This window comes from Symphalangus syndactylus, chromosome 15, assembly GCF_028878055.3.
Source record: "Symphalangus syndactylus isolate Jambi chromosome 15, NHGRI_mSymSyn1-v2.1_pri, whole genome shotgun sequence".
In the NCBI taxonomy this organism is placed as follows: domain Eukaryota; kingdom Metazoa; phylum Chordata; class Mammalia; order Primates; family Hylobatidae; genus Symphalangus; species Symphalangus syndactylus.
This window is the reverse complement of record NC_072437.2, coordinates 95630477-95656754: the sequence shown is the minus strand read 5'-3', so window position 1 is coordinate 95656754 and position 26278 is coordinate 95630477. Positions and strand designations below refer to the sequence as shown.

At 44.0% G+C, this 26278-nt stretch overlaps 2 long non-coding RNA genes across 2 annotated transcripts in view; one reads left to right on the top strand and one right to left on the bottom strand.

Moving 5' to 3' along the window:
• LOC129463985 (uncharacterized) overlaps positions 1-26278 on the bottom strand; it is a 110385-nt gene that overhangs the window by 5920 nt on the left and 78187 nt on the right. Inside the window, exon 3 of the long non-coding RNA XR_008651370.2 lies at positions 22701-22811. This is a non-coding gene — a long non-coding RNA (uncharacterized lncRNA). The remainder of the gene's footprint in view (positions 1-22700; positions 22812-26278) is intronic.
• On the top strand, positions 21712-25469 carry LOC134732623 (uncharacterized). Its single transcript, XR_010115960.1, has 2 exons — positions 21712-22091; positions 25196-25469. It is a non-coding gene; the product is annotated as an uncharacterized lncRNA (long non-coding RNA).

Here is a 26278-nt window from a genome sequence, read left to right as displayed (position 1 = left end):
GACCACGTGAGGGCAGGATCCTGAATGTTCCACTCACTGCTATATCCCTAGCACTGGATACAGTGCTTGGCACACAGTGCATGCTCAATAAATTATTTGTTGCCCATGTAAGTGAACTTGAATTCCAGTGGACTAGCATCTTCCACTCTGAACATATTCAACAACAACAGCAACATCGCAATTGCCTATCTTCTCTTCCCTGATCTCTTTCTCATTCTGTCTCTCCTTCCCTTTTCCTCTGCCTTCTTGTTGCCTTCTCTGATATGAGTTAAATTTATCAGGGGTGTCCAGGTACCCGGCTATTCTTGAGCATTCCTTATCTGGCTACAACTCTGGGTGACACTGGTTACTAGTTTAGTGAATGAGTCAACATATATTCTTCTTTTTGTCTACATAGTTTTTTTTTTTTAATGTTAAACTTGTTCCTATTGCACCTCACTCTTTATGAACTGTCAGTTAATGCTATTTTGGCTCTATTCCTACCTGAGACGAATGCTTGACAACTTGGTGTCATCTGACCTTAATTAGCACATTCTTGGTTATGATATTGTTGGGGTAAAGAGAGAGATGTTCAGTACGGGATCCTCTCTGACATGAGTAAGGTCATACAGGATGTCCCCAGGTGGAGGCTGAGTCATTGATAGGTTGCCTTTTGGGTGATATTATTCAGCTGTTGGTGCTTGCACTTAAGACAGAGAGAGTCTCTCTTATTTCCTTCTATCTAATTGATGAAAAGTCATTTGTGATGGAATCTAAGGTCAGATTCCAGCACAGAGAGATTACATCTCTTGCTCATTCTTTATCTACATGGCCTATGTATCATCAAAGGAAATTAAATTGGTCTGCCAAGATTTGATCTACACATACCATTGAGATGAGTGCAAATCGATTGCTTGTTGCTAGAGTCACTCTTGGCACAGAAGAGAAGTGGACTTCTATCACGGCCTGCTTGGGAGTTGTGTGGGTTGGGGCGAGGGACGTTAGACTTGACAAGGCTGGAGGCCATGTTCAGCACCAGGCATTATGCCAAGCACTTGACAAGGATTTTCTTAACTAATATTCACAAATGCCCAGCGAGGTTGGTATGATTACATCTGCTTTCCAGTTAAGGAAACTGAGGCTGAGAAGGCAGAGTGTCATGTTTCAGGTCACACACTGGTAAGTGGCAGAGGCAGAACAGGAACTTCACATCCTTCACGCTGAGTCCAGCGGTTATAAATGTGCGGTATTCCAAACAGTATCGCATTGCAGGGAAGACAATCTTTAAACTCCCAAAGCTTCAAACATCACCAGGATACAGATCACTTCCAAATGTTTAGCTCTGCCCTCTAAAATTCAGCCCACATCTCCAACTGCCTTCTGGACATTTCTACTAGGACATCCTTCTAAAGGCTAGAGCACAATGTAGAAACTCAAATAACCATCTTCCCTTCAAAACCCTGGCCTCTGCTCCTCACTGTCCCGTTTCTTCATGGTATGTCATTCTGCCAAACTTCTCAAAACCTGAGTTATTCTGAACCTCTCCTCAGAGATTGTATCCCTTTGGGAGGCCGAGACGGGCGGATCACGAGATCAGGAGATCGAGACCATCTTGGCTAACATGGTGAAACCCCGTTTCTACCAAAAATACAAAAAATTAGCCGGGTGTGTTGGTGGGCGCTGTAGTCCCAGCTACTCGGGAGGCTGAGGCAGGAGAATGGCGTGAACCCAGGAGACGGAGCTTGCAGTGAGCTGAGATCACGCCACTGCACTCCAACCTGGGGGACACAGCGAGACTCGTCTCAAAAAAAAAAAAAAAAAAAAAAATTTCTTATCTCCATCTCGATCTCCATTTTCACTATCACTACCATTTTGGCCTTTGTCACCCAGGGCTAGGATGACCAAAACAATGAAATGTATCTTTCCCCAGCTGTCACAGTTTAAACGCTGCTTCATCAAGTCAGAGCCTTAAACTATGGGCCTCAATTTTGTCTGAATATTGGAATCACCTGGAGAGTTTAAGAAGCACTACAAATTCTCTACGAATGCTCTCCCCTTTCAGTATTACCAGGGTCATATAAGATGTGTTTGTATCTGGGAGACCAATGATGTCATTGTAGGTTCTGGGGGTCAGACACAGTATCTAAGCATTAAGAAGGCACGGCCCTAGTCATGCTCTTGTTTCTTTGGGCTGGATGAAGGCATGTAGGCTTGGCTGCCAATAAAAAGTGGGAGAAACTTAACAACATTGCATGTTCCACTTTTCATTTTTCCCCCAAAGGTATCTGCTGTGTTTTCCAGTGACTCAGCAGGTGGTGGTGCCTGTGTGAGGCCTCTGACCTTTCCACTAAAGGGCTATGCTTCAGACTTGTCAGCTTCTCGTATTATGTCTTCTGCAGCTTTCTTGGAGCTTTCTTCCAGAAGACAGCTGGTTGGTTGGCAAATCTGGTCAATTATCCCAGAATATAACGGCGAAGTTTCTTAATTTGCGTTCCATATTACACTAGTACTATGAGGCACTCTACAAAAAGGAGAATTCCATGGCCAAATAATCTTAGCAAATCTCTTGGAGAGGCACTTTAGCATGTTAAAGGCTTTGAGAAGATCTGCATTGCAAAGGTTTATTGATTTAGTTTGTTCCATTATTTTCCAAATGTATTTGACCATATGGAACTCCTTTATTTTCTTTTTTTTTTTTTGTATTTTTTTTTTATTAATTTTTGCATACAAAAACAATAAACATTTTCTAAAAATACATACAAACAAAAAGATGCGTATCAAACATATTAGGAAGGTTGCACATGGGAAGTCGGGGAATAGAAATGGGGGTGGGAGTTAAAATAAATGAGAGAGGGACTTTATATGGATCAGTGATAATAACTCAATCCTCTATTTGACAAAGAAGAGGGAGAAGGAAGAGGAAGAAAAAGAAAGTGGGATAAAGGATCAGAAAGGGAGGAAAATAGAAAAAATTAGAGTATGACTCCAGGGTAGACCTGTTTTGTTGTCATTGAGTTGGTTGGTTGGTTTGTCTGTTGTATTCTTCATGTTTCGCCAAGTGGGCCAGACTGGTCTCGAACTCCTAGCCCGAAGTGATCAACCCGCCTCGCCCCCCAGAGTGCCGGGACCACAGGCGTGAGCCACCACGTCCAGCCCCCACATTGCTTTTGGCCTCCGTGGTAGACCTCCTAGACGGAGCGGCCAGGCAGAGGAGCTCCTCACTTCTTCCCAGATGATAGGTGGCTGGGCAGAGGCACTCCTCACTTCCCAGACGATGCCACCACGTCCAGCCCCCACATTGCTTTTGGCCTCCGTGGTAGACCTCCTAGACGGAGCGGCCAGGCAGAGGAGCTCCTCACTTCTTCCCAGACGATAGGTGGCCGGGCAGAGGCGCTCCTCACTTCCCAGACGATGGGCGGCCGGGCAGAGGCACTCCTCACTTCCCAGATGGGGCAGCCGGGCAGAGGCGCTCCTCACTTCCCAGACGATGGGCGGCCGGGCAGAGGCACTCCTCACTTCCCAGATGGGGCAGCCAGGCAGAGGCGCTCCTCACTTTCCAGACGATGGGTGGCCGGGCAGAGGCGCTCCTCACCTCCCAGACGATGGGTGGCCGGGCAGAGGCGCTCCTCACCTCCCAGACGGGGCGGCCGGGCAGAGGCGCTCCTCACCTCTTCCCGGACGGGGCGGCCGGGCAGAGGCGCTCCTCACCTCTTCCCGGACGGGGCGGCCGGGCAGAGGCGCTCCTCACCTCTTCCCGGACGGGGCGGCCGGGCAGAGGCGCTCCTCACTTCTTCCCGGATGGGGCGCCTGGGCAGAGGCGCTCCTCATTTCTTCCCGGACGGGGCGGCCGGGCAGAGGCGCTCCTCACTTCCCAGACGGGGCGGCCGGGCAGAGGCGCTCCTCACTTCTTTCCGGACGGGGCGGCCGGGCAGAGGCGCTCCTCACTTCTTTCCGGACGGGGCGGCCGGGCAGAGGCGCTCCTCACTTCCTCCCGGACGGGGCGGCCGGGCAGAGGCGCTCCTCACTTCCCAGACGATGGGAGGCCGGGCAGAGGCGCTCCTCACTTCCCAGACGATGGGTGGCCGGGCAGAGGCGCTCCTCACTTCCCAGACGGGGCGGCCGGGCAGAGGCGCTCCTCACTTCCCAGACAGGGTGGCCGGGCAGAGGCGCTCCTCACTTCCCAGACGATGGGTGGCCGGGCAGAGGTGCTCCTCACTTCCCAGACGATGGGTGGCCGGGCAGAGGCGCTCCTCACTTCCCAGACGATGGGTGGCCGGGCAGAGGCACTCCTCACTTCCCAGACGGTGGGTGGCCGGGCAGAGGCGCTCCTCACTTCCCAGACGGTGGGTGGCCGGGCAGAGGCGCTCCTCACTTCCCAGACGGTGGGTGGCCGGGCAGAGGCGCTCCTCACTTCCCAGACGGTGGGTGGCCGGGCAGAGACGCTCCTCACTTCCCAGACGATGGGTGGCCGGGCAGAGGCGCTCCTCACTTCTTCCCGGATGGGGCGGCCGGGCAGAGGCACTCCTCACTTCTTCCCGGATGGGGTGGCCGGGCAGAGGCGCTCCTCATTTCTTCCCGGACGGGGCGGCCGGGCACAGGCGCTCCTCACTTCCCAGACGGGGCGGCCGGGCAGAGGCGCTCCTCACTTCCCAGACGGGGCGGCCGGGCAGAGGTGCTCCTCACCTCCCAGACGGGGCGGCCGGGCAGAGGCACTCCCCACCTTCCAGATGGGGCGGCGGCCGGGCAGGGGCTGCAATCCCAGCACCCTGGCAGGCCAAGGCAGGCGGCCGGGGGGTAGAGGCTGCCGCGAGGCCAGACCACGCCACCGCCCTCCAGCCCGGGCAACACCGAGCACTGGGTGAGCGAGACTCCGTCTGTAGTCCCAGTACCTCGGGAGGCTGAGGCGGGCAGAGCACTCGGTGTCAGGAGCTGGCGACCAGCGTGGCCAAGATGGCGAACGCGTGCCTGCATCCAAAGGAGAAAAGGCAGGCAGCGGTGGAGGGCGCCGGCAGTCCCAGGCAGTCTGCGGCGGGGGCAGCAGGAAGCCGAGTAGATTGTAGCCTGGGCCAGAGAGGGGAAAGAAAGAAAGAAAGAAAGGAAGGAAGGAAGGAAGGAAGGGAGGGAGGGAGGGAGGGAGGGAGGGGAACTCCTTTATTTTCAAGCACCATTCTAATAAAGCTAAGAGGCCAATGTCTATGAGACATGATTTCTGATAGGTTAAAGCATGGGAAAATGGCTGTTGATAATATACGTCAATTGTAACAAACATCCTAATTTCAGATGTGAAAAGCTTGTGCATCTTAGTCTTAGTTAAATCCAGCGATACAAAGTCACTTCCCCTGGGACTAGGGTTTTGTGGAACACCTGTGGGGAATTGCTGGGTAAGATGCTCTATTTTAACAGGGGTGTTCTGGATATGACCAAACATGGGCAAGGTGGTAGAAAGGGCAGGCAGTGGAGGCACTGGAGAGGAGAAGGGATTTCCAGCAGCTGCCACTGCTCTGTGTTCAAGAGGACTGGCCTGGGAAGGAACGAATGATGTCTTCATTGCCAGCAGCCTGGGCTCTGGTTGGCAGAAGAGTGTGATGACTACAGTCCCCCGAGAAAGAGCCTTCTGGCTTGCCAGGTGAGAGGTATCATGAAACAGAAAAAGGTGCATATATGTTGTCATCAGGCGACAGGGGAGGGGTGGTGGTGAAGAAGCTGATGGGAAGTGGTGTTGAGCCCCAGCTGTGCCCTATTGTGGTGGTGTGAATTTGAGGGAGTATATACATATACACACACACACACACACATATGTACATATATATACACAAATTTCTTTATATAGATACACACAAATTTCTTTATATATATATATATATATATATATATATATATATATTTTTTTTTTTTTTTTTTTTTTGGAGACAGAGTCTCACTGTGTTGCCCAGGCTGGAGTGCAGTGGCATGATCTTCACTCACTGCAGCCTCTGCCCCTGGGCTCAAGTGATTCTCCTGCCTCAGCCTGCCAAGTAGCTGGGACTACAGGTGCATGCCACCATGCCTGGCTACTTTTTTGTATTTTTAGTAGAGACAGGGGTTCACCATGTTGGCCAGGCTGATCTCGAACTCCTGACCTCAGGTGATCCACCTGCCTCGGCCTCCCGAAGTGCTGGGATTACAGGCGTGAGCCCCGCACCCGGCCAGTTGAGGGAGTTTCTTAAGCGACCTGAACATCCATATCTTAGTACATCAGTCGAACTACCATGATGGTAACTATCAGACGGATTCTGTTTATGCTGTGTATAATAGAAAGCTGACTACGGTGGTGGACCCAAGTAAGGTCTTTTTCTCACACTTCTCAGGAAATCCAGAGGTAGGCATTTTGGGGGGGGCTGCTGAGGACATCTGCGACTCAGGTTGCTTCTTTCTTCCTGCTGCTTTCTCAAAGTGAAGCTTTTGTCTTCACATTGGCCTCTTCGTGGCCACACGATGGCTGCTCTACCTCCCACCTTACTCTGCATTCCAGGCAGGAAGGGAAAAAGGGGAAGCTCCTATACTAGGAAAGCAAAGCCATTCCCAGAAATCTCCAGCCAACTTCCAGCTAGAACCCCCTGGCCAGCATCTTAGCTACCAGTCTGAGCAGGCAAGCATTAGGGGGCACTTTGCCACCGTGAACAAAATTGGGATTTGTCAGAAAGGAAGGAGGTGAATGCAGATACTGGGTCCGTGCCTAGTAGCGTCGGCCACAAATGTTGGCCGATTATCGGGCTCTGGGAGGTAAGAATGCGCTAACACACACAGATGTGCCCAGCTCTGTGCCGGACACAGAATGGACCCGCTACAGATGCTCTTCTTTCCACACCTCCACCCTGCTGATAATGTTTGATGGCTGTCCCCATCTTCATGGTTGGAAAATCTGTTGTAATTTGTGGTTATACCACAAGGGGGCATGTAACCAGGAGGGAGTCAGAATCTTGGCTGTGCAGCCTTTGGTCCAACATGCACAGTGGAGGAGAAATCGATTGGATGTTTTGCAACAGGAAGCCCAGGGTGGACGCCAACTGGTAACTGGGCATCCAGACACGATATTGTGTTTCGCTGGAGAAAGTCAGTGTCTGGGCTAAAGTCCTTCCCCGACTACCCAAGTGGATTGCTCCCTTATCCTCTGCGCTCTCAGAGGGATCGCTACCTAAGTTATTTGCAGGGCTTTATGACATATCTTTGTTATTTCCGCGTGTTTACGTCCTGTGTCTCCAACCATGCTATGAACTCATTTAGGACAAGTCTTGCTTCTTGTCCCCTTTGTCCATGCTGTCCCTACCCCCGATCCTCTGACAGTCCAGTGCCTTGGGAGCCAGTCAGGTGAGCACCCTACAATGTACGCAATCCCTGCCCCTGCTGACAGAACTCACATCTAAAAAAAAAAAAAAAATTGGGAAATAACGGGTCAAAGTAACGATCAGCAGTGGCTACTCACCTGAAAAAAAAAAAAAAAAAGCAACCGTTTATCTTGTGCCTTCATAGAAGTACACACCTTTGATGAATTTGTGTCAAAAAATCAAACCTGAATCCGATCAAGCTTCTAGATATAACCACCAATTTACAGGACATAAAGGAGAGGAACATGTTAAATGATACCACAGAAATGCAATTAGCAAGAACCAGACTGTGGGAAACCCTATAGGAAAAAATGACCCAGTTTCCTCAACAAATACATTGCCAGGAATATAACGAATGTGGAAGACAAGCCTATAGATTAAAAGACATTTAAGAGAGATATCAACCAGTTGTGATACATATTTTATTTGGTTCCTGATCTGAACAAACTGTAGAAAAATATTTGAGGCAATTAAAGAAATTTAAAAACGGACATTGACCTTATCTATCTCCCCTCCTCTTCAAATACAAGTTCCTAAAGTGTCCAGTTTACAAGTCAATTCACTCCTGGACAATCTAATATATATTTTAAACACTGGCCTGATTAAGGAATTATGCTTTTTTTTAGGTGTGATAATGATATTGTGGTATGTTTTTTGAAAGAGTCCTTATCTTTTAAGGATGCATACTGAAATATTCTAGAGATGAAATGATATTAGGGATTTGCTTTAAAATAACACAGTTTACGTATGGAGGGGAATGGCTGGTTAATTCATTACAGATGAATTAAGACTAGCTAGCCAAGGACTCATGGTTGTGGAAGCTGGACGACAGACGCATAAAAGATCATTGTCTTAAACGCTCTAACTTTTGGTTATGTTTGAAATGTTCATAATAAAAAGAAAAGAAAAAGCTGAAAAAGGAAGAATCATTGGGCTAACCAAGCCATACCCATGGCTGACAGAGGTGGATTTATTATGGAGCTGATGAAATGCAAGTGTGTGAGCCTGTCACCAGAACAGGCCCCTCCCAAGAGAATTGTGCATTCATTGTTTTTCTCAAGGAGGGCTCCCCAAATGGTAAAAGCTTGAGGCCTCACAAACCTTCCATCTACCCTTGATGACAGGCAACTGATTGACTCCTGCTTCAGACATTCAGTGAATATTTGCTGTTTTTGTTTGTTTGTTTTTTCTGACAGAGTTGGGATCTCATTATGTTGTCAGGCTGGTCTCAAATCCCCGGGCTCAAGTGATCCACCCACCTCAGCCTCCCGAGAAGCTGGGACTACAGGTTTGCACCACTGTACCTGGCTAAAAGCACTTGATGTTGAAGATTTTCAAACTCACACAAAAGTAGACACACATCATATAATAAACCTCATGTGCTCTTCCCCCATGTAAGTTCTCAACATTTTGCTATAGTTACACCTTTTTTCTCCTCTTCCTTTTTCTTCTTCTTCTCTTCCTCTTTCTTCTTTTCCACTAAGTGGTTCTGTTTCTCCATTTTCTTTCATAACCTCAATATCATTATCGTACCTAACAAAATTAATAATAATTCTTTAATATTATTTAAGACTGAACCCATGTTCAAACTTTCCCAATTGCCTCAAAATGGTTGGTTCTTAAGCAAAAATCTCCAATCAATGTCCGAAACATGAAATAAGAGCCATTAATGAATCATCCCTCTTTTTGCACTAAATATTAGCTTAAGTCACACTTTCCTCCTCCATACCAGGTGGTACTGTATGAAAATACTGACTAAGGCTGACCTTTTTGCAAAATGTAATTGTGCATGTAAATTTAAAATGGTTATATTTATCAGTGGCTACTAATGGTGAGTAAACAAGATATAAGCATGTTAGCTGAAGGAAGAGCTTATTTGAAATATAAATAAGACAACTTATGCATTTGCTCTCTGTTCCTTTTTTCTGCAGATAATAGCCAGCACTCTGCTGTTAACAGTGACCTTTCCTTCCAGCCCTGTCATTCTATAATTATCTAATATGTTATGTGTGCTTTGCATACCATGTAGACTATACTACACAGAATAGAATGCATATTGTATGCAGTCTGCTAGGCATACTACCTTTTAATAGTTTACTAGGCATAAAAAGGTTAAGAACCAATAAAGGGCATGCACGCTGCATTAGTCAGCTCTGGCTGTCATAAAAAATACCACTGACCAGGTGGCTTAAAACAACAGAAATTTATTTTCTCACTGTTCTGTAGGCTAGAAGTCCAATATCAAGGTGCCAGTAAATTTTGTTTCTGGTGAGGCCTCTCTTCCTGGCTTGCCTGACAGTGCCTTCTCGCCTTGTCCTCACATGGCCTTATCTCTGTGTGTGTGCACACATGTGCAGAGAAAGACAGCTCCCTGGTGTCCCTTCTTCTCCTAAGGACACCAGTCCTGTGGGATTAGGGACCCACCCTTATGATCTCATTTAAACTTAGTTACCACCTTAAAGGCCCTATTTCCAAATACAGTCACATTGGGGATTAGGGATGCAACATGAATTTTTGGGGGGACACAATTGAGGCAATACCATGTGCAATGCACACACACACACACACACACACACACCCTTAGGATAAGAGAGAATGAGCAGGAGAGAGGGGAGATGCTCAATGGATTGGAAATGAGGTCTTTAGGGACCTTATTAAGCACACTGCCTCTGTGGCATATAGAGAGTAAGCCACATATTAAATTATCCAGCAGTGAATTGACTTGTAAACTGGACACTTTAGGAACCTGTATTTGAAGAGGAGGGAAGATAGATAGGATCAACGTCATTTTTTTTTTCTGAATATTTGTGTATTCTAAGGAGAGTGAATAAGTGAGTGGAGGACATTGACTGATAGATACTGTATCTGGAAGGAATCTCAGGAAATCATCTGATTTAATGGTTGAAGGTAAGAATCAGTTCTGATGAAGAAGAGGATCACTGCTTCAGAATAGAAAGGGGATTGCTTTTCGGAGACTGGTGAGATGCTGGCACTGCAGAGAAAGGGGTTAAGGGAAGGTCAGGATTTTAGAAAAGGATACAATTATGTGAAGCTGGGAGTGGCTGGGAAGCCTTCATGTGACTTAGATCATTTTCAAAAGATCACATCCATGAAGTGACTGAAACAAAGGAGGTGACACATGGGCTGTGGGGTTGGAACTACAGTGTCATCTGCATTCTTTGACTTCCATGACTGTCTAATTTTCTGTGCAAATGGAGAACAAGACCCTGGACTGTTACTGGCAAGTTGAATGTGTGGGCGCCCTGCCACCGACCCTCAGCTTTCTGGCCAGAGATGTGCTGAAGGGCTCCTCTACTGTTTTCACTGTGGATAGACATTTATCTTCTGCCTTTCAGAAACCACGCAGGAGATGTGCCTTGCTCAGGGTTTCCATGGGGCGGGCTGGGGCAGTGAGCCAGCCAACCTTTGAAATTGAAGAAGCACAGAAGGCCCATGCCCTTGGGCCATACTAGTGATCTCAGCAGCTGTGACTGAGTTTGATTCTCCAAGGATCTGAGAGATGTTTTATTGTGTTGGTTCCTGGAATAAAGGGAGTATCTTTTTGGGACCAGCAAAATAACTTTTGAAAAAGTGCAGGAAAATACTTGCTCCAGAGCTGTTAGGTTTAAAAATGAACAACATGTTGAGAAATCTTTAATTTCCTGAACCCCTGTTTTAAAAAAGAAACCTCCTGATTTTAGAATTCCTTTTGTTGACAAATTAGACTTTGGAATTGTGTGAAGGAAGAACTTTTGCTTTTATTCGAGAATTCATATGTAATTGTCAAGAACTTTGAAGGGGTTGAGATTTTACCCCACTTGCAAGCTAACAAGTTAGCTATTCCAAGTTAGTTTCATGGATAGTGGGAAAAGACGTGAGACTGTTGAGTCAGGGAGACGGTTTATTATCTACAGCCATAGCAGCAGATAAACTGTCAGCATGCTTTAAAGAATTTATACTGGCTCCCCACATCTCAAAAGAGTGAAGAGGGTCAGATTATACATGCAAATGCAGTGGGTTGCATTTTAGGACAGGAATTCTGAGCTTAGGGGACCTGAACAAAGGGCAGTAAGCATGCATGCCCTTGATTTCAGGATTACTTGTTATCTCTATCTTCCAAGGATGTAGGCAAACCTACCCTTTGCTCCCAAGGTACATATGATCTGTATTTTCAAGTTTGTTCACTACAGAAACATCCTTCAAAAGATAGTCCAGAGCAAAGGACAGGCAGTGTTTCTACTCAAAATATACAGAAATGCAGCCCAGTGTAGCCCAGCGTGGTGGCTCACACCTGTAATCTCAGCACTTTGGGAGGCTGAGGCAGGTGGATCACTTGAGCCCATGAGTTCAAGACCAGCCTGGGCAACATGGTGAAACCCTGTCTCTACTAAAACAAACAAACAATACCACATTTAGCAGGGCATGGTGGTGCACGCCTGTAATCCCAGCTACTCAGGAGGCTGAGGTGGGAGGATTGCTTGAACCAGGAAGGTGGAAGTTTCAGTGAGCCGAGATCTCGCCACTACACTCCAGCCTGAGCGATAGAGCAAGACCCTCCCTCAAAACAAAAACAAAAAATACAGAAATGCAAGAGATCCACAGATAATTATATCCCAACAGTAATATGTCATTTAAAACTTAAATTCCTGCTAAATTGAATGAAAATGAATAAAATTTTACTGTACCTTATTTTCAGTTGTGCCCCAAATCCTCTCTACAACTCCCCCTTTTTTGAAAACAGTGGTCTTGAAGAGTTTTCTGAATGTCTTATCATTATTGATGCCCCTGGGCCAAAGAAACTTCTTAAACACTGCCAGAGTCTTCTGTATACCATGGTTTCTGCTGTAATTGTTTCTACCTCTGGTATCTCAGATTCCTTCTGGCTTAAATATTTCCTCTTTCATGCTTCTGTCCAGGTGACTACCTGCTAGTTAGTACCTCTTCTCCACTCCCTGGACTCAGCAGTGTTTTCTATCTTCCTACTCCCAACATTTGGTTATTCTGGGTTTCGTGTCATTTGCTCTTGCCTACAAGATTTATGAAAGAAGACAAATCCTGACCTTGATCAACTCCACTCCTGAATGCCTTGGCCTCTCTCACTGCATAAAGCTGGAAAGAATCTTAAAAGCTCTCTAGTCCAACCTGCTCATTTTATAGATCTGTGGGGCTCTGTGGTCAAATGAACAAAGGAAATACTAAGTTTAAAAAGTTAAACAGGTGCGACCACTTTGGAGAGCTGTTTAGCAGTTTTTATAACATTGAACATATATACCCTATGGTCCAGCAATTTCACTTCTACATGTTTACCCAAGAAAAATGAAAACATATGTCTACAAAAAGACTTACATAAGAATGTTCATACCAGCCTTATTCATTATAGTCAAAACTTGGAAACCACCCAAATATCCATCAACAGGAAAATGGATAAACAAATTGTGAGATATGTATATATATATAATCTCTCTATATATTACAATATAGATGTATATAATCTATCACAATTTATTTACATACACAATGCAATACAACTCAACATTAAAAAAAGAACTACTAATATACACAACAGCATTGACGCAACTAAAATATCTCACACTGAGCAAAAGAAGCAAGCCACACAAAAATACATGTGGCATAGTCCAAGAACAAGCAAAGGCAGATGATGCTGATGAGCGGTAAGACAGTGGTTGTCTCTGAGTCGGACAGTGGGTTGGCTGGAATCGGGCATGGAGAAACTTTCTGGGGTGATGGAAATGTTCTACATCTTGTTTTGGGTAGCAGTAAACTGAGCATTAAACTCTCAAATATTGAGCTGAACACAAGACCTGTGCATATGTTCATTCTACCTCAACTATATATTAAAAAATTAAACATTTCTTTACTCTGGGGCTTTCCAGTGGATTTGATAAGCAAATATGTATTGTGCATCTTTAAGAAGGAGACACAGCCTGGAGTGTTTTTTAAACGTGTTTGAGGAGAGGACACTATTTGAAGGAGCATCTCATGGAACAGGAAACACTGTAGAGGAGTGATGTTTTGGTTCGAATATTGACTTTAGAGCGTCTCACCAGGACTATGTTTTCTGTTGTGATTTCTTTCCTTCTGCTCAGCCTAGAGACGGACTGCTTGTGCCAATCCATGGGGCAGGGGGGCAGGGGGATGAGGTGCCTGCTGTGGTCCAATTCTCCTGCCTTCGTGTTACCACACTGGAGCCCTCCATTGGCACCCTGCCCTCTCTAGGCCACTGGATCACCACCGCCTTTGCCTGCTGTCAGAGGCAAGAGACGCACTTGGGCATCTGCTGTATTTGCAGAATTATATCAGTCACACGGTTCATTTATTCAGCCATGGGTGCATGCATTCACTCATGTACAACCTACATCTCTATGAGTGCCTCCACATGTCTATCACTGTGCAGTTCCCTGGAGACACAAAACTGAGTACGGCATAATGCCTGCCTTAAGGGGGAAAGAGTCACACAAACATAGTTTTGTTTTTTGGTTTTTTTTTTTGAGACGGAGTCTTGCTCTGTTGCCCAGGCTGGAGTGGCACGATCTCGGCTCACTGCAAGCTCCAGCCTCCCAGGTTCATGCCATCTCCTGCCTCAGCCTTCCGAGTAGCTGGGACTACAGGCGCCCACCACCATGCCTGGCTAATCTTTTGTGTATTTTGAGTAAAGATGGGGTTTCACCATATTAGCCAGGATGTTCTCAATCTCCTGACCTCGTGATCCTCCCACCTTGGCCTCCCAAAGTGCTGGGATTACAGGAACGAGCCACTGCGCCCAGCCACAAAGACGGTTTTTAAACAATGCAAAACTGCAGTATTAGAGCAATGCCTAAGGTTTTATTTTTATTTTATCCCTTCTCCTGCAAACATGCGATTCCCTTTTCCTCCTATCGGTCTGCCAAAGGCGAAAATAAGAATACCAACCACCTGATACAAAAGGACAATTATTACTTTGACCAAAAGGATATCTGCTGCAAGAGAAATACTCTAGACGTCAGTGGAGTGGTAGGGTAGTGCAGCAGGTAGGGCTCCAGGGCCTTTTGGGGCTTTGCTGCACATTTTGGGGTGCAGCAGCTAGGAAGGAAACTCAGAAGTGGGTGCTCCAATGATGAAGTGACACCTAGATATATAAGTCCTGGTCTTCATAAGTTCAATGGTTTTTTTTCTTATTTTGTTTCTCAGGAGGGGTGAAGGGAGGTGAGCTTTATAGATTTTGTAGAAGAGGGCTGTCCGACAAAATGCCTCCTTACTTCTTATTCATTGTTCAGCTCAAATGTGTGATATTTTCTGAGCTTGAACTGGCAGTGGGGCAGGTGGGGAGGGTAAATTCAGCTGTGAGCTGCGCACTCAAGGGCAGCAGAAACAACCGGGCATTGGCCTTGTCAATGACCTTCACAAGCAGGTGTCCAAGGAAGGTGATGAAGTATTATTCTGTATTATTTAGACTAGAAGGTTCTTAGGGAGCAACATCTCTTGTGTATCGGCCTAAAAAAAATTAACATGCAGCAAGATTGACCTTGGGTGTGTGTAGAATTCTACACCTTTTAATGAGTGTAGAGAATCAGGTTGCAGAACAGCTTCATCACTCCAAAATGTCTTCATGCTGTCCCATTTTAATCACACCCTCATCCCACCCCTGACCCCAAGCAACCACTGATCTACTCTCTGTTGCCAAATTTTTATTTTTGAAACTGCTATATAAATGAAATCATTACAGTACATAACCTTTTGAGTCTAGCTTCTTTCACACGAGGTAACTGTCTGTAGATCTTTCTTTAGTAATTCTTCTACAGCATGACTTCTGCCAAAAATTCTCTTATTTTTCATGTATCTGATAATGTTCTTATTCCATCTTCATTCCTGAAGGATATTTTCTTAGAATATAGAATTCTAGGGTGACAATTTTTTTTCTTTCAGCATTTTATCATCTTGCCTCCAATTGTTTTAGATGAGAATTCCACAGTCATTTAATTGTTCCTCTATAAATAGTGTGTTGGTTTTCTCTGATTGTTTTAATATTTTGGGGGCTGGTTTTGGTTCTTAGCAGTTTGGGCATAGGTTCCTCTGGGTTTGTCCTGTTTGGAGTTCACTGAATTTCTATAGGTTTGTGCTTTTTGCCAAATTTGGGAAGTTTCCAGTCTTTATTTTTTGAGTATTTTTCTGTACCACACTTTTTCCTGTCCTTTTGGAGCTCAGATGACACAAATATTAGGCTTTTGGGGAATTGTTTCACAGGACCCTGAAGTTCTGGGTGTTTTTTTTTTTAATTTTTTTAATTTTTATTTTTCTCAATCTTTATTCTCTTTGCTAAAGCTTTCTCAAGTGTTGGTTCTTACTTCTTAGAGCACTTTTATAATAGTTGCTTTAATTCCTTGTCAAATAACTATCACATTTGTGTTTTCTTCATATTGACATCCATTGATTGTCGTTTCTTTCATGAGTTGAGATTTTCCTGGTTCACATGCCGACTAGTTTTGAAGCATATCATGAGCATTTTGAATATTATATTATAAGACACTAGGTCTTGTTTAAATCCTGTACAGGTTTGTTCATTTACTTATTTTTTTTTTAGCAGGCAATTGACATAATTGGTTTACACTGCAAGTTCTGATCAGCTTTCTGTGGTTGTGGTTGCAATGTCAGTTCTATTTTCAAAGTCACTGTGGTCCTGTTCACGTTTCTCCTGGGTGCCTATTATTTCATGGTCAGGATGGGACCTAGATAGCGATGTAGCTGTTAATTCAAATCTCAAAGTCTCTGTTATGATGTTTGTGATCAAATCCAAGAATACATAGCTCAAGGGTGTGCCCAAAAGCCCGCAAATAACTGTCTGGGTTTGTTTTCCCAAGCTCCTTTCTCTGTACCATCTCCCTGGCACTTTCTAGTTTCCCAGGATTCACCTTTTTGGCTATCCATCCAGAAAGCTGAAGCCTTACCACCCTGCTCTTCTGTGCACTTATTGTGACTCTGCCCCTGTCCAGGACCAAGTGGTGGGAGCCCAGAGAAAAGAAAAAGCATGGTCTTGGGACCATGGTTCCTTTGATTGAGGAGGAAGGTCCCGCTTCGACAGCATATTCTGTGCTGTGGGCCTTCCATGCTGTGGCTGCCACTGCCAGAAGACTCTTCTCTCACTGTGAGCCTGAACTAGAAGGTTTATGCTGGAACCTTCCCTGTCACAAAGGCTGCCTTGAGTCCTGTCCAGGGAATACAGAGGGTAAACATGGTAAATCCACAGTCAATTGATGACACTTTTGAATTCTGGTTTTCTCCCACAATCTACCTGCTACCGTTTACTTTTTCAAGAGTTCTCAAGCAGCTGCCCCAAGCAATCTGTCCAGGTGTTATAATCTATGGGAGAACCAGAACCAAAACCTGTTCCTGGATTTTTGCAGAGCCATTTCCCCAGTATCTCCTTGGTCTGAGATCTGGGGACATTTTGCAGGTTACAAAGGTAGAATGGATACATCATCCTGAGAGTTTATGATGGCAATTATTAAATATGTGAATTTGTATGTTTATGTGTATATGAGTATTTATTAAGTACTGAAAACAGACATTGCAGGTGAATTCAGGCAATATGAAAGCTACAAGGGGGAACCAAATCCTTGTTCCCAAACTGGAGTGGTGGTCACCTCCCCATATTCCTAAACCACTGCAGAGGGCAAGAGAGCTTTTTCCACCTGTTCAGCAGATACAGTACTGTAGGTAACAGCTTGCCAGCAGACCTATTGTCCTATTGGGCAAATATAATATTCTAGCCACGGAGCTGTCAGCCCTGCATCAACTTGCAGGTACCATCTAAACTTTTTTTCTTTTTCTTTTATTCATTTCTTCTTCCTGCCCCTTGTTATGGAGTAATGTGACGTTAGGACACACATAATTAGATCTAGATAACAGAAAGGGATGGGCGGAGTGTTGATGAAAAGGAATGAGGTTCTTACATGTTGTAAATGTTGTGATCCAGGCTGGGGCAATCTTTGGGTGGGGGGTGGGAGTTGCAGTGCAGAAAACCCTTGATTGATAAAGATACAGATGTGCTTGCCAATGTCACCCAAGGGATAAACAGCTTGCCCGCCATAAAATCTCATTAGTCCTGCCAGGTGAATGGAGAAATGTAAAGATTTGTGGCCTCAGTCTAACTAAAGCCATTATCTCAAGACTGTCTCAGCAATGTGTTACAGGTCTGTTGGAAGATTTCAATTTACCTGTAGTAGGTTTGCTTTCTTTCCTTCCACCAGAGGAAAACATTCAGCTTGTTTTATTGTTTTGGATTCATTTTCAGAGGACCAAAAATATCATAGCCCTCTCTCGAAAAAAAAAAAAGTAAAAATACTAACCGTTTGGCTGTCCTCCCCAGCACACACACAATCTTAAAGGAGATTTCAGTTTGTGCAACAATGGGTCATTTTTGTGGGTGTACAAGTTGAATGATATAGTTGTGAATTCATTTGTGGTGGAAAAACATGCTGAGAACTTGAAAATGTCTCTGAAGAAAAGACATTGTATTATATTTTCCTTTTTGACATATTTGGTGAGTATAAGAAACATCATCAATTCTTTCAACAAATGTTTACTAGGAACCTCTGAATGCACGGTCAGTGTTAGGAGCTACAAGAGATGTAGAGAATACACCAAGAGCAAGGTCCTTGCTCTCTCAGAGCTTGCAATCTGCCTGTAAAGACGATACAGTCGTAGGTGGTGTTGTCTGAGCGTTCACTCAGTTGCCAGGTCAGAAAGCTTGGCCAAGCTTCAGCTTCACTGGTTCCTCACTTCCCACATTCAATTGGTTGCCAAGTCATCTTGATCCTATTTCCAAAGTGCTTCTCAAATTTACTTGGTTTTCCTCCTCCTACTGCTGCTGTAACTCTATCAGGCTTTCACTTACTTCAATTGCCCAGATCACAGCAATTTCCTTCTAACCAATCTCCAGTCAAGTCACGTATCTGGTCATGACTCTTCCCTATTCAAAATTTTTTCATGGTTCTTTATTATGTCCAGAATAAGGCCCACAGCTCCTTAGCACATACATTATTCTGGCCCAAACTTCTTCTTTCATGTCTGTCTTCCACTGGACCTGTAACATGAGGTGCTCTCTGAGAAGACCACGGATTTGCCCACTCCTATGCCTTTGTTCTTGTTATTCTTCTGCTTATAGTCCTCTCCATTTTTTTTTTTCTGCCAAGCAAAATCAAACTTGTTCTTCAATACGAGGTCAAATGCTGCTTCTTCAGTGTGGCCAGTCACCGGTTATAGCTCCGATTTCTAGGCCCCTGTGGAACTTTGTTTAGGTATCATTTATTCATACATTCTTTCAATGTATTCATTAAGTAATACTTTATTACTGGGCAATAGACTAGCTGCTGAGAATGCAAAGGTAAGACATCATTCCTGGCCTCAAGGGACTTAGTCTAGTGGGGAGATGAATTTGAGTATAATAAGCATATGCAATGAGAAAAGATAGTGGTTATAATGGATGTGTGTACAAAGGTGTGTGTGTGTTTATGGGAGGTCCAGGAGAAGCGGCCACTAAATCTGCCTAGAGGAACTTCCATAGGACACAGCATTTGAGCTGAGGCTTAGTGGTCGGGTAGGGTTTTCCTGGTAGACAAGTAGAGGCAGGAGATTTCAGGTAGAAGAGCACAGTGAAGGCACTGAACCATGCAGAGCAAGGCACCCGAAGAAGGAGAGTCCACATTCACAGATGCAAAGCGTGAGGGCGGCTGTAAGGTTTGTAAGGCAGCATACAGGACAGATGCCGAAGCAGAGGTTGTGTGACTCCTTCCGGAGATGATGACCAGGGGTTCCTGCAATGTGTGGGAGGTTAGACTAACTGCTGGGATTAGATTCCAGGAACAAAAGCATTTCAGAAATATGTGTGCTTAAAAAACTGTAGACAAGGGCTGGGCACAGTGGCTCACGCCTGTTATCCCAGCACTTTGAGAGGCCAAGGTGGGAAGATCACCTGAGGTCAGGAGTTCAAGACCAGCCTGGCCAACATGGCAAAACTCCATCTCTATTAAAAATACAAAAATTAACTGGGCATGGTGGCAAGCGCCTATAATCCCAGCTACTCGGGAGGCTGGGGCAGGGAGAACTGCTTGAACCTGGGAGGCGGAGATTGCAGTGAGCTGAGAGTGCGCCACTGCATTCCAGCCTGGGTGTCAGGGAGAGGCTCTGTCTCAAAAAGAAAAAAAAAAAAAAGTAGGTAAGTCTTTTGGAACCATTTTTAATTTAAAGGGTACTCTCACTCCCCCAAATGACAGCAGTACTAATCATAGAGTAACATATTTGTTTCTGAGTGCTTAGACCAATATGTGAATTAAATTAATTCTTCCCACTCTTTTTCACTACCTTCTCTTTATCTTCTTTCTTCCTTTCCTGGGAATTACTGTAAGATAGTACTTATGGTATATATTTAACTGATGTTGAATTTTGACTGGAAATAGTAAGTCTAAAATCTAAAAATAATTAGAGGAATATTCCATACCTATTACTATAAAAATCAACTAAATCTATCTTATTTTTAGCCACGTGACTCTTCATTATGTTTCTGCTTCCCACCCCGTGTGGACTACGGCTCACACACAGGCGTGCACACACACAGAGCTTCCCCCTTGCTGATATAAAACACAATTGCTAGATTCCTAGCCCCATCCCCACTGATTTAGGAAGAGGCAGGTGAAGCTCAAGAATGTCTAACACAGGCTCCCAGGTGACGCCCACGCTTGCAATCCGGAGACCACTCTTTGAATCACATTTCTCTACATGCTGCTATCTCCATTACTAAACTCTAAACATATGGATTAGAGAACACTAATCCATATTTACTTGCTGAGTCGAAAGGCATTTTAAGAGGTTATCTAGACTAATCATCACTTTGAGCTACTATCCAAGGCTACTCCAATGAGGTGCCAAGTAAAAGCAGTTAAATGTAGTTTCAAGTCCCTGTCCTCATAGAAATAGAACTTTGTTGTTCTGGGTATTACATTTTGTTAATCTTGCATAAGAAACAATCCCATGACACAGTATGATATATGTTATCATGTATATAACAAATGACACATGAACTTCCAAACCACAGTAGTTAATGCCTGGGGACAAAGGTAACTGGCTAATTGAGCTTCTTTAAGTTGACCTTCAAATAATTGTCACCTCTCTGTATCCTCAATTATTAAACCTATTTTTTTTCTCATGAACTTTACTGAGGACTGATTTAGGTACAATAAGCTGCACCCATTTAAAGTGTACACCAGTCTAACTTTTAAAACTACTAAATTACTAATGACTTATTAATTTAAAATTATTCATCAATATGAGTAAAAATATTTTTAGAAAGCCTACACAACTGGAAAGTACGACATGCTTTTAGAAGGAGGGAGACATATGATTTTCTATTTTTGGAATCTATTGGGTACACATGATAGAAAGGCAAGCGGGAGTAAATGGGAATCAGGATGAGACTGTCCACAAGGACCTTGGAAAACCTTGGAGGTGCATCTGGCATCTGGCGCTCCTGAACTTGGCTTGGTGTGCTCAGATAGCAAAGGCTGCTCTGGGAGGATTTGGGCTGTGAGAATGGAGTGAAGGGGATGAGTCTTTGTCATGCTTTCATGGCTGTCTGTCACTTCCTTTATGTTCCCAATGTCCCCACCCTGGTAGGCCCCGTCTGAGTTACACCTAGATTATTATTAAAAACATCAGCGTTTCTGCTTGATTCCTGTCTCTCCCCATATAAACCTATATTGCATCTGTGTTTATGCCACTTTCCAACTAACAAAACTTCAGAGACTCTCAGGGTGAAGTCAGAATCTTCCCTCTGGCATTTGAACCCCTCAACTGCGTAACCTGTGCCTCATCCACTGATGTCGCCTAATTTCAGAGGCAAATCACCTGCGGCAGATGAACGGCTCTGTTGACTTGCTCTTACCTTCATGTCTTCCTGCCTGCCGGAAAATCCTTCCATTTTCCTTACCTTTATTTCATGGTCCAAATGTAGTTCTCTATCAACTTCATGCACACGATGGAGACTTGATTCCCTCAGAATTCCCTCTCCCCATTTTTGTAGATTCTGAACTACTCATTTTACACATAATCATGAACTGCTTTGGATTTGTGTTTAATAGTTCATGGGCATATGTTCTGTCTCTCAAGTGGAATATAAACTGCTTGAGGTCAGGGACCATGCTGTGGAATACTTCTTGGATTTTAGGATTGTAAGTAATTACAGTAATAAAAAAGATACCTTAATGTGTAACTAAATGTCTTATTGAGACTTTCCACATAAATCCATGAATCTGAAAACAATCTTTTGTTAGACCATGTATCTTGTTTTATTTTAAAAATACGCTATTTTTATAGGCACTAAGGGAATGCAGAGTAGTGATAATAATGACGAACATTTATTGTGTTTTTACTGTGTGTTGTGCACTTTCCTCAGTGCTATGCTGTGTAGTAACTGCCTTAATCCTCCTGACAACACACAGAGACTGGTGCTATTATTATCCCCATTCTATAGCCATGGAAACTAAGGCACAAAGGGTGAAGTCATTGGCAAGGTCAGAAAGCCAGACTCGAGGGAGCTGGGCCTGGTGCCCACTAGCTTAACCACAGCACTCACTGCAACTCATTCATACGAGAAACACACGAAATGTAGGCTGTGTTGAGAAATAAATAGCAGAATTGTAATTAGGGGCCAGAGGAAAAGGTTGTGAAGACCATGTCAAGATTTATGCCTGCGAGACGGTGAGTAGGAACATGTCCTCTGTGTAATGAAGGTGTTATATTCTAATAAATGCAGGAGAAGGAAGAGTTCATTATCGGTAGGATCTATTTTTAGATCCTTTTTCTTATGTCATTATGAAGAAAATATAAAGTCTCCAATTTGCTCTGTATATGACAGGTCTATTTTTTTTTTAAGATTCTCTATCTAAACTGTATTTTCCTGAGTTTTTCCATTAAAAATCTCCTTTTCAAGCCCAGCAAATGTTTAATCTTTTCTACTCTAATAGCTGGAAATTCTCCCTTGGGGGTCGTAAGCTCTTTAAATATTTTTAGGTTGCCAGATTTCTTCTGTCGGCTCTCCAGGAAGCCAATTTTGTTCCTAAGAGTAGTCCAGCTCTGTCTTTTGCACACTCACTGCATCACAATAAAATGCTGCCTAATTACCACCTTTGTGGGATCCCAGAGGTGTGAATATTTGTCTCCAGGCTATTGCTGTGGACTATAAACTCTTCTCAGATGAGAGATAAACCTCTTCATTATTTAAGCCTCCAGGTCTGGTAACAGGAGTTTACTCCATTCAAATTGTTTCCATCTTGTAAAAGAAGTGATCAAATGAGACATGCAACTCACCTTGAGATAATTTCTAAAGGGAGTAGTTAACGGCATCTTCCTTCTGAGTGGTGCCCAGTTCGAAAGGGATACTGGAAAGTCAAATCCTTTTATTATCTTATGTCTTCATTTCTAGTTGGAGAAGGGAGTTCAGAGGTAAACAGATGAGGAAGTGTTACTTCTCCTGCGAAGACACAAAGTCTAGTATACTCTAGTGGATACTTTCTTCTAACTATGGCTTCTTTAAGAAATTTGAGTCAAATGGCTAAACCTATGTTTTTACTAGAAACTATTTTAATAGATAATATATTTATATTTATAAAATAAACGTATGCTTATTTGGCTTAACCCTAAAGTGAAACATCATATAAAACATGTATAATTTGTAGACACACTGGAATTCAATGGAAAAATACATTATTAAATAATGTATGATTATTTCCTTATTATCCATGGGGAAAATTACAGAATTGGCCACTCGTCGGCTATGTGCTTATCCTCTGAGATTTTTTTCTTTTAAAATAGGAGGTATTCACTTTTCTAATCACTGTGAATAGAAGTCCTGTGGACCGTTTTCAAGGGGAGCTTAGTGGAGGAACAGTGATGGGGATGGGAGGCTCTGTGCTGCTCAGATTCTCGCTGTGTGCACCATCTTATCTGTCAACAGTGGCAGTTCAGGAAAAAGGCCAGCTATCTATGTGATGGTGGCATTTAGAATCTTTGTGGTTTGAGCTCTCGGTCCAACTCTTGGATTTCTTTCCCAAGTGACCTCAGACCTATTTGACTTATGTACTTCATTTCTGGAACAAGCAGATGGATTTTTCCAGAACCACAAGCTGTGTTCTTTTAAAACTGTGATCACTTTTCAGCAGCCACTGAGATGTACAAATAGTCCAAAGAGCAGTGGTTCCCAACCTTGGCTGCATATTAGAATCACTTGGGAAACTTTAAAAAAATACTGGTGCCCAGTTCCTCCCCACCAGATTAAATTTTAATTGGCCAGGGTGGGACCTAGACACCCGCAGGTGTGAAGTTCCCCAGGGGATTCCAGTGTGCTACAACTTAGAGAATCACTGCTCTAAAGACATACTGAGAAGAAAGAGCTTCCCCTTCCCTCACTGGCTGGCTGCTTGTGCACCTTCAGACATGGTAGCAACAGGGGTGTTATATAGGTGATAATAAGCTGCAAAATTACTGAATGGCTGCAATGAAAGGCACTGTCAAAGTGAAGAGGTTATAACAAGTATTACTCTTGTTATTTTATTAGAAAACATTGCTAATACCAGACATCTATGGATTACCAGCTCAGTTATGAAGCACTTTCACATATACCACCTGTTTTGTCCTCATAGGCACCCTGTGAGGCAGAGAGGGAAGGTATGATTATGTACATTTTTTTTTTTTTTTTTGAGACGGAGTCTTGCCCTGTCACCAGGTTGGAATGCAGTGGCCCCATCTCGGATCACTGCAAGCTCCGCCTCCTGGGTTCAAGCGATTCTCCTGCCTCAGCCTCCCGAGTAGCTGGGACTACACGCATGTGCCACCACGCCCAGCTAATTTTTTTGTATTTTTAGTAGAGACGGGGTTTCACCATGTTAGCTAGGATGGTCTTAATCTCCTGACCTCGTGATCCGCCTGCCTCAGCCTCCCAAAGTGCTGGGATTACAGGTGCGAGCCACTGTGCCCGGCCGATTATGTACATTTTTATAAGTGAGGAAATGAAGGTCAGAAGGTTGAATGGGGCCAAACGTGGTGGCTCATGCCTGTAATCCCAGTACTTTGGGAGGATCCCTTGAGCCTAGGAGTTCAAGACCAGTCTGGGCAACACAGCAAGACCCCTGTCTCTACAATAAATTAAAAAAATTGGCCAGGTGTGGTTGGCACACATCTATGTAGTCCCAGCTATTCAAGAGGCTGAGGCAGAAGGATCACTTGAGCCCAGGAGTTCAAGGATGCAGTGAGCTATGATCCTACCACTGCACTCCAAACTGGGTGACAGAGTGAGACCCTGTCTTTCAAAAAAAAAAAAAAAAAGTAAACGACATGTCCAAGATCATACACCTTAATAGCTGGCAGCCTTGGGGTTAAGAGTCCAAGTTTTTTTTGTTGCTATTCCCTTTCAACAAATTGGCACTATTATACCTTAGAATCCCAAACAGTTCTAGTCAGTTGCTGTGTGACCCACAGTTGTTTAACCTCTGTGAACCTCAGTTTCCTCACCTACAAAATGGGTATAATACTTGTACCTATTTTACAGGGCTGTTTTGAGCTCAAATAAGCTGAAAAAAGATAAAGCATCTCACAGACTATAAAAATAGGTACAAATATAAGCTGTTGCTATTATTATAACTAGTGGGAGAAGGCAGTAAGTTGAGAGAGGTCGCGTTATTTATAATGCTGTTATCCTGCTCTTAGGATTTTAAATGAAGCCCAAAACAAGAACATATCTTGTTCTTTTTAATATAGTCTGCATTTGTTTTTGACCTAGTTTGTTTATTTACTAATTCAACATCCAGGGTTGCAGAATTGACCTGAGGAGACCAGGCTTCTGAGGGTCAAAAAAGCGTCTGAAGGAGAGACACTGAGTGCATTCTGGGTTCACATTCCCCTCTTCTACTGCATTCCTGAATTTTCTGCCTCACAGCGGCATCTGAAGCAGTGGCTGTATGTGTCCTTAGCCACCCTTCAAGTTCACAACATGTCATATTACCTCATTTTGGCTCCCTGGGACTATTTTGGAGGACCTGAATTAGTCATGTGGGGTACTTGATTAAAAATCACTTGAACAGCCCTTTTCTTTTTGCTCAACACTGGGTCTCTGTTTGAGAGCAGACCTGGGTTAGAAGAGCAATGTCTGAGGTTTCTCTCATAAGGTGAAAATAGGGAATCAGTTAAGAAAAAAAGGCCGGGCATGGTGGCTCACGTCTGTAATCCCAGCACTTTGGGAGTCTGAGGCGGGCAGATCACGAGGTCAGGAGATCGAGACCATCCTGGCTAATCCGGTGAAACCCCATCTCTATTAAAAATACAAAAAAATTAGCCGGGCATGGTGGCAGGCTCCTGTAGTCCCAGCTACTCGGGAGGCTGAGGCAGGAGAATGGCGTGAACCCGGGAGGCGGAGGTTGCAGTGAGCCGAGATTGTGCCACTGCACTCCAGCCTGGGCGACAGAGCGAGACTCTGTCTCAAAAAAAAAAAAAAAAAAAAAAAAAGATGAAAGAAATGGGTTCTTTAAGTCTCACTTTCATCATTCAATCCACTGTCAGTGAGACATCTGATGGTACTTAGTTGCAGATATAAAGAATCCTCATTTATAAGTACAGGTCATTTTATACCTATTTTTTTTTCATTTAGCACTGTCAAGTTCCACTATTTTTTTTCATAATTCTCTCCAGCACAGTGCTCTATGTGTAACAGATTTTCAATAAATGTTGTCAGGAACTTCTTTCTCTATCCTTAATCTCTATGACATTCATTCATTTGTTCATATAAGAAACATCTATTAGGTTTTGACTTTATGTCAGGCACTATGCTAGGGCTGGGGATACGAAACTGTAGAGACCTACTCCCCATTCTTAAGGAACTTGTCTAGTGGGAAAAT